At 31.9% G+C, this 8,851-nt stretch overlaps 1 protein-coding gene across 1 annotated transcript in view; it reads left to right on the top strand.

Moving 5' to 3' along the window:
• The first annotated feature begins 4,651 nt into the window (after positions 1-4,651).
• The window catches only part of LOC119636968 (BTB/POZ domain-containing protein kctd15-like), a 46,893-nt gene continuing 42,693 nt past the window's right edge, over positions 4,652-8,851 (top strand). Inside the window, exon 1 of the mRNA XM_038032730.1 lies at positions 4,652-4,722. The gene's annotated coding sequence lies outside the window, so the exon portion shown is untranslated. The remainder of the gene's footprint in view (positions 4,723-8,851) is intronic.

Here is an 8,851-nt window from a genome sequence, read left to right as displayed (position 1 = left end):
ACTCATCTGCTCGTCTGTCCATCTCTCCGCCAAATTATCAGCCGTTGAATTGTTCCATTCGTGTATCCATTAGCCCATTTCGCTCGGCGATTAGTTCACGTGCTCGTTTCCCCATCTGTCCATCTGTCAATATTATTTTATTATATGTCTTTATTTCAGTCCAGTCCGGATAGTTCGTCTATTCATTTACTTATCTACTCGCCTGTTCATGTGCTTCATTGTCTCTCTGCTTATTTATCTCTTCGTTTATTCGTATGCTTCTTCATCCATTCATAATTCCATGATTACGTTAATAATCATTTATTGTCATTATTGAAATATAAAAAAAATATGACTTGAGATAACTGTGGTTTATGTAATCTTTAGTCAATTGCTATATAACTTAATGATATGTAAGCTTTTTAAGGAAGAACGACAACTGCAAAAAGTGCATTCATATCTAGTGTAGGGTAACTTGAAAAAACCGTTAATATATAAATAAAATATTTGATGAAAACTAATTTATTGATGTACCTTTATATGTAATAAAATATAAGTAAATAATTGCACATGCCTAGTTATGTATATATATATATATATATATATAACGTAAAAATATCGTTTTTCTCATTTATTCTTGCGGAATTTTTCAAAATAGTTTATATGTTTATACAAATAAATATAAATATAGGTGTGCACCAATATGCTCATCTATATACATGTATACATACTCACACACATATATATATATATGTTTATTATTATAATAATTTTGAAATTTTCTCCTCTGCCACATTCTAATCGAATACTTCCATCCGTCTAGAAAGTTTATTGGAAAAAATTTATGTGTGCAATTGGTGGAAAAAGCTATTAATTTTAAGTTTTAACACAAATACATACACTTAACTGCATATATGCATGCACATACGCATGCATGCATGCATGCATGCTTGCATGTAGGTGCCATCTGCCATCGTAGAACCTAAGTGGCATAGGATGTTAAATAAAGTCGGTGGTCGGAATTGGTTGGTAATGCATATAATATATATGTACATATATGAACAATTTAAAGTCAAAGTTAAAAACTAATCAATGACGATCGTTGCAAATCAATGATATAAAGTGCAATCGCCTTTAGGCGGATACCATATGAACGATATTCGTGCACTTTCTTTCAGGTTATGTTCCTCTATTGATTATACAAACAACAATGCCGTATATTGTTATTGTATATACTTATCATATATGTATATGCACACATATAAACTGATATCTATAATGTCTTCAGAAAGAACAAATATTTGATGTATGAGTAAGAAGAACGAAAAATTATCGCTTTTTGGATTATATATACATATTTATAACCTCCGACTAGATATACATTTAACTATTATGGTATAGTAAACTAACTGCTCTTGTGTTATGTATAATGGACACAATGAACATAGGTATATTATGTACATATATATATGTATATGTATTTTTAAATATACATATATATATATATATATGTATATATACAATATATAACAATGGCCAAAGCACCGTACGGTGGGTACACAATTTACTTTTCAAAGTGTTTTTAATTTTTTATTTTATTTTATTTTTTGTACTTTTTTTTGTACTTGTTTTTGTACTCTTTTCTGCTTTTGTTTTGTGCTCATAACCAGCCGCAAGCTATCCACAAAGTAACTGGAGGCGCCATAAAGCAAACTAAGGAATATACGAGTTTGATGGTAAATGTTCAAACACACACACATATATGTATATATATATATATATATGTATGCCAAATGTATTATTTTCAAAGTTGAAATCCATCACTGGCGCAGTGCCGTCGGCTGTGTTTTGTATGAAATATTATAATTATGAGCGATGATGACCTGCGGCTGTTAGCGTGGACTAAACTGGCTGCAATAGAAAAAGAGTTTTTTTTCATTCCTTGTTTTTTATTTCTTTTTTTTATTTTTTGTTCCTTTAAACAATATTACACTAAGCAAGCTAGCTGAACGTACTACTATCTATGAGTAACGTAGGTTGTGACGGTAAATGGATTGTTATTAAAATGGCCGCATAGTTCTTACTGATTAGACAAAAATAAGCGAGAGCTTTACATATCAGTAACAACAATGTATGCATATACTATACATATGATATACACCGATATGTTTATATATATATATATATTAATATATATATATATTGATTTACTTATCTATACAGACATTTGCATACATATGCAGGAACACATGCCTCCATGTGGGATTAAAGAGCACTAAGATTATTTTAGAGAAACGTTTTTACTTTTAATTTATTCTAAACCTAAAGCAAACGATAACATCCATATACATCCACCTGGGTACATTTAGTTTAGAGACATTGTTCGCCAGCATAAAGTGCACCGCTAAACAAACATGAGCATATCTGCCTTTTCTTGCAATTGTCTGCTGATACTTTTGTTGTAAGAGCATTTACACCCCTTTTAACTAAGATAGATATTTGATCCAAGTAATATATCGAGTACCAAGGTTCACAGTACGAATTGTTATAAGTAAGAAAGTTTTCTAATATCGGTTTCAGTTTAAGCGCCTATATCTTAATCGGAACTAATTCGAGAGTGTGCAGTCGAACGAGCAACTGACCATGCCATCAATTAATAAAACGTCTTACGATACATAAATGTTTGCTTGAGAAGATGGCCATTTAAAGCACTTTTATAACACTTAACCTATGATTTTCTTACCTGTTACATTAACTATAAGGATACTTATGATCTCATTAGATGATATTGCCGGCATTGCGACTTTTCGCTACTTCTAACGCGGTCAAGATAGTATTTCTCGCAGACACTTACCAGGATCAACTTGGATGCCATTCTCCAAGCTTCCCTGCATAGAAAAGCCCTGTCCGTGAACCATGCCCTATTCGCGCATTCAGAGAACGTTTTCCGTTTATTCTCAAAAAGTTCTTTACTGGCCTCAATTATGTTACTAACTGTCTTTGATGAAAGGATATTTTTATTTTTTGAAAAGCGAACCCAATGTCGAGGACAAGATTACCTTCAATTCTTTTTTTAGATATACTCTCTACGTATGAAGACACCCACTGTGGTATCTAGTAGTAAATCTATTGCTCGGATGTTGTTTTGCATGTAAACTTCTAGATCACTTCATTGTACCAAAGCGTTTCTTAGAAAATAGTATTCTTAGTTTCCGAAAACGAAGCCATGTTGAGCAGTAACGAACATTAGGCGCTGATATTACTTGTACTTTTAGGCAGGGAGATTTTAATTGATTGGTTATTTTCGACTTAACAACAGCGAGAATTGATAACCGTTTCTTGCTTAGAAAACGAGCACGCATCTTTCGAACTTACATCAGAGTTTTTGTTTCCTTTCATCCGTTTTTCTTTTCTTTTTCTATGATAACAAACAGGGTTTGCTTTGGCCCAAAGCAAAACAAATCATCAATCACTTCGCCGCCCACCTTAAATGCTTTATGCTATTTATTTGTAAAATATCACTACCGAAGGTGTTTTGTAACATTTTCGGCGATTTCACAGACAACAGTACCTTTGGAAAGACAAAACTTAAGGCAAACCTTTCGTTTCGATGCGTTTACCTATATCTACTAGAAACTAGAAAAGCGAACTCAAACGCAACAAATTTAACAATTACTGGGAACAAACTAATCCATAGATGTCTTTGTAAAATAATGTCATATCAGTTTGCAGTTCTAGTGAAAATGAAAAAAAAATAAAAAAAATAAAAAAAAAAAAAATTAAATCTCTAGCTTATCTATAATTGATTTAATTTTTTTAATTGAGTTTACACAAAAATTTTCAGAAAAAATTTTTTTTTTTTACGTTTGCAAAAAACAAAGCCAACCAACTGTAGACTGACGTCTATGCAGTCTGTGGGGTAAACATAATGTTCTCTTAGAAAATTTTTTCGGGCAATTATTACTTACATTAACATCGCAATTGTATATAAGATAAGTTATTTTAGATTTTCACTCTCTGATAAGAGACTATGTACCAAAGTATAAGCGAAAAACTAAAAAACAAAAAATTGAAAAAAAACAAAACCATTTGTTAGTAAAAGGCGCCAAGCGAACCCATTTACGACAATGTTTCAAACGTGATCAAACATGTTGCTGTCTGAAGAGAATGAAAAAAGTTGCTTCTTGTTGGAAAATAACAAACGCATGTGACTGCCTCATGAGTTCTTCTGAGCCTTCCGAAGTTAAAGCGTTACTTCCGAGTAAAAAGCGAGTTGTGGCGGGTTGTGTTAGTTGAAGGAGAGTGCAAATCAATCGCAATTTTTTGCAAGAAAAAAAAAAAAAAAACGTACGCGTAAACTGACTATTATTTATTATTGTACTTTCTCTTTTTTTTTTCCTCCTCCGCTTTTTGCATATAAATCGTAGAAGTTTTGTTAATCCAAAATTAATATAAGTTGCGTTACGTTTTTGTGTGCTGTTCAATCGTTCAATTTGTTTCGCATCTTTTGTTGTTTTATTTTTTTTTTTTTTTGCCTTATTAATGATTGTTGGCCCAAACGCGGCAACTTGTTGCCTACCCACAAAAACATTGAACATACAAAAGATTATTATAAATGCATATAAATTAGCATTAGGTCTGTGCAAGTTTATGTAAATGAATCGAACACACGAACACCACCAGTATCAACAACGACGAGAACAACAACAAGAACGACAACAACAGCAACCACAATTTCCCTTCGTAAGTATCCGTGCATTTAATTGGAAATACTATGGCCTTTGATGGCAAATCCTTTGATAATTTTTTCTCTTTTGTTTTCTGCCTACATGTGTAACGAACAATTGATATCTCAAACTGTAATAATAAATGAAAACTATTAGTTTTCTTCTTTTTCTTCCTTTTTTTTTTTTTTTTTTGTTTATTTCCAAAAAGTCTAAAAAGTATTAAGCACTTAAATAAAAAATAATTCGAATTGATAAGCAAATGTTATTTTATATAAAATTTTTGATCTCTTATAAAGGCTCAAGAATTTTTCGACATTCGAATATTTTAAATAATCGTTTTTTTTTGTTATGAAAGAGTAAAGAGCGAATGTGTGTTTGTGTGCATGTATGCGTTTGCGTGTGAGTGTGCGTATGTATGTGCATGTATACGTTTATGTTTGTAGAAATTTGTGTGATTTTTAGTTCCTTTATATGCATGTAACGCACTTTCAAGTTTAACATAGAATTTTTGTATAAAATAATCAAATGCTTGTTATAAAAATCTTTTACTTTTGTTTTGTTATTTTTGTTGTTTATTATTATGGTTTTTGTTGTTATTTGGTTATTTATTTTATTTAGAGATTTAAATTATGTCCTCAAGCTATTTTTATTGCAGCGGAGAGATGTAAGTATAATGTAAATGTGTGTGTGTGTGCATGTATACCTTTGTATCCACATGTAAAGTAGAGATCTTTTTGGTAGAACTCTATCATAGCCTAGGTATAGCAGAAAGTTATATATATATATATATATCTACATATATATATATAAAGGCAAATACGAATCGAAAGACCGAAAGCGCATACGTGTGAGTGTTCTTACACACAAGCATACGTAACTAAAAGCAAAAATGTCCGTTTTTTGTTTTTTTTTTGTTTTATTGTCTTGACGGTAAGCGGCCAAATGCGAAGGTATACGGAAATAAGAACATAGAAGACAGACGAGAAGAATAACGAAAAGAAAACCGGATCAGCTAGCTAGCGTCTGTGTATATGAATATATATATATATATATATAGGTATACTGGAATGTATAAGCGCATATGCATATACACATGCACATACAAATATTCTCGGAGAGAAAATGTTGCTTTTGGCTAAATTGATAATCATATTTTGCTTAAGTCACGAAGGTTTACATTTTGTTGCTTTGACGTTCTTTTGCATCCCTGTATTTTTATTTACATACACATACCCATACACATATCCACAAATACATATATACACATGCATGCAAGCATGCATGGCTTACATGTATTTAAATAGTTTTCTCTTTATTTTTTTGATTTTTTTTTTTTTTTTGGGGGTTTTGTTGTTCTTGTTGTTGTCGTTTGTGTTATTTATTTATTTTAAGTTTTTTATGATTGTTTTTTTTTTTTCTTTTTGGTTTAGTCTGATGTTTATGCTGTGTTTGGGGTCAAACGTATTTTTAAATACACTCCAGAAACCTGTCAATGCATGACATTTTACATTTACTTCATAATTTTGTATGCAAGTTTTTGCATTTTGTGAGAATTAATTTTTAATGGGGTTTTTTTCTTTTGAATGCCCTTTGGCTGGATTTTTGAAAAACTGACAGTTGATATTTTTGTTTTTTTTTTTTTGTTTTTTCTTTTTTTTTTGTTTTTTTTTTTTATTATTATTATTTTTTATTTTTTAATATAAATTGTGTGTATACGAAATTGCCCGGGGTGAGACAAGTTTTTATGAACAAACACTCAAATGCAAATACAATGCATTAATACATATACATAATATGTGGGTAATAAATGTATGCATTTGTATACGTAAATAAAATTGTAAATATTTATACGTGCATATATATATAGATAAATGCAAACATATACATATACGCGAGCGAGCATACATACATATATGGATTCAGACATACATAGGCACATATCAATAAATATACACACGCATATATATATATATATATATATATACATATATATTTAAGTATGTACGTATGTACACAAAGATAGTTATTATAGTATATATATATATAGTATATATATATATGTATATATATACATGTACACATATACATACATACGTGCATATATGTGTTTATGTATGAATGTGTGTAGGTATTTGCGTATGTGTGTATGTGCATATATTTATGTATACCTAATATATACTTATGTATATATATATGCGGGCGCGTAAACTTAGGTGCGCATATGTCTCAAAGGAGAGCAGCAAAATTTTGATTAATTATACAATTTTATATGGTGGTAAAATAAATTCTATTAAGTGGGTGCGTTTGCATCGTCCCCGGCCGTCAAACGACTTTTTGTACACGATTTTCAATTTCCATTGAGCTCTTCATCCAAAACAAGAAGAAAACCTCTTTCGCCAACCCTTTCATTTCAATTGGCAAAATCCTTCACTTTTTTCCTCAGATTATGTTTCAAGCTTGAAATCAATCTCTGTGGCCAACTCAGTAAGTTATAAATAATAATAAAAAGAAATTTTCAATATATATAACTTAAGATTATAAGAGCGGAGAGTGGAGAGCGGAGTGTGTAGAGCGGATAGCACTAAACTGAACATCTATAGTAAATTAATAAATAAAAAAGTAATAATGGAAAGAAAGAAAACAAATAAAGGAAAAAGGTATGTTCACGTGCAAAGCAGGAATACTCACCAACAATGCGCATCAGCGTGCAAACATATGCGAACGTAATACTAAATCAATGCAAACAAGCCAAAACTTGGGAACGCACCGTATGTTGTTTGACTGCAATATGATTACAGTTAATTGTACATTTAATTGTATTGCTTAGGAATGATATCGACAAGGGTCGAGCGTAACAAAACACTTTTTTCGAATCACTTTTCTCTTCAAGTTCATTCTTGATTTCATCAAACGGCGTAATCTGTTGGCCATCTACGCAATCACCAAAATATGAGTAGAATCTTCGATGAGGACAATAATCGTCTCCGGTTACTATCAATGTTTCTTTTCACAAACAGCGCGGACTGCAAACCGAGTTTTGGTGGAAAACGTTAACTAGGATGCCTCGACATTTTTCATAAAACATGTAAAGTTTGGAATTGAACACTTACCGAACACCTTAGACTTTTCTAGTCGTATTTTTATAGAATTGCTCTTTGAAACTACACAGCGTGCGCATTTACATACATATATATGTATACAGGGGCTTTTGTAAAGCGGGTAAAATCATTAATCAGTCATGGTGGGACTTTCAGCGCATTAAAACCGCTTCTACATCTGACGTTCAATCTTCCGGAACTGCTATTAGGTATTACGTCGGGAAATGTTTATCTTTGTGCACATGTATCGTTACATAAGTACATAAACTATTTACTCACACGTAGAGTCTAAAACATGCACGTTGTTACGCATGTGTGATATATACAGGTAGAGTCAAAAAAGTATCGGGAATTGTTTAAGACAGGTTTTTATGTATTTGAACACATACGCCCACGGTCTTCTCAGCCTCGCACATAAATTTATGGGCCGAATGTCACCGTATGTAGATCAGGGCGTAGAAAAAGAAAAACCCACGTTATAATATAAGTGCGTCCGTTAAGAAAGAAAGTTTCGACCGTTCTTTCGCCACGTGTTTTGCACTCTATGACTGCTGATTGGATATAAAGTGAACCCCACCATCCGCCACTCCTCACATGCCTCGAGCTAACTAGCTTTACAATGGCACACGCTGTTGTCCGCTATAACTTCCGACCGTTTGACCTTTATTAACACAACATAATATTAGTCCGTTATACAAGCTCGCCGGACTTTGATTCGATAATTAAAAAAATATTACTCTTTGCTAAAGAGAAGTGGCGCCCAACACACATACACATGCATTCGTATGTATTCAAAGCTTTTGAGTTATAAGACTCTTCAAATTTTCAGATATTTTCTGCTACTGACATACTTTTCGTTCACATTGCATCCAAAGAGAATCTAGCTTTCTTGCTTGCAAAAGACAACAGATCACGTATCCAATAGTTGACTGTGTGTATGCTTGTATTAAATATGTAAGTTGAAACTTGTTTTATTTAAAATTTAGAAATTGTCTCATACACACACACACACACACACACACACACACACACACACACACACACACA

This window comes from Glossina fuscipes, unplaced genomic scaffold (assembly GCF_014805625.2).
Source record: "Glossina fuscipes isolate IAEA_lab_2018 unplaced genomic scaffold, Yale_Gfus_2 42, whole genome shotgun sequence".
NCBI lineage: Eukaryota > Metazoa > Arthropoda > Insecta > Diptera > Glossinidae > Glossina > Glossina fuscipes.
The sequence above is the reverse complement of the archived record's forward strand: the minus strand, read 5'-3'. Positions and strand labels throughout refer to the sequence as shown.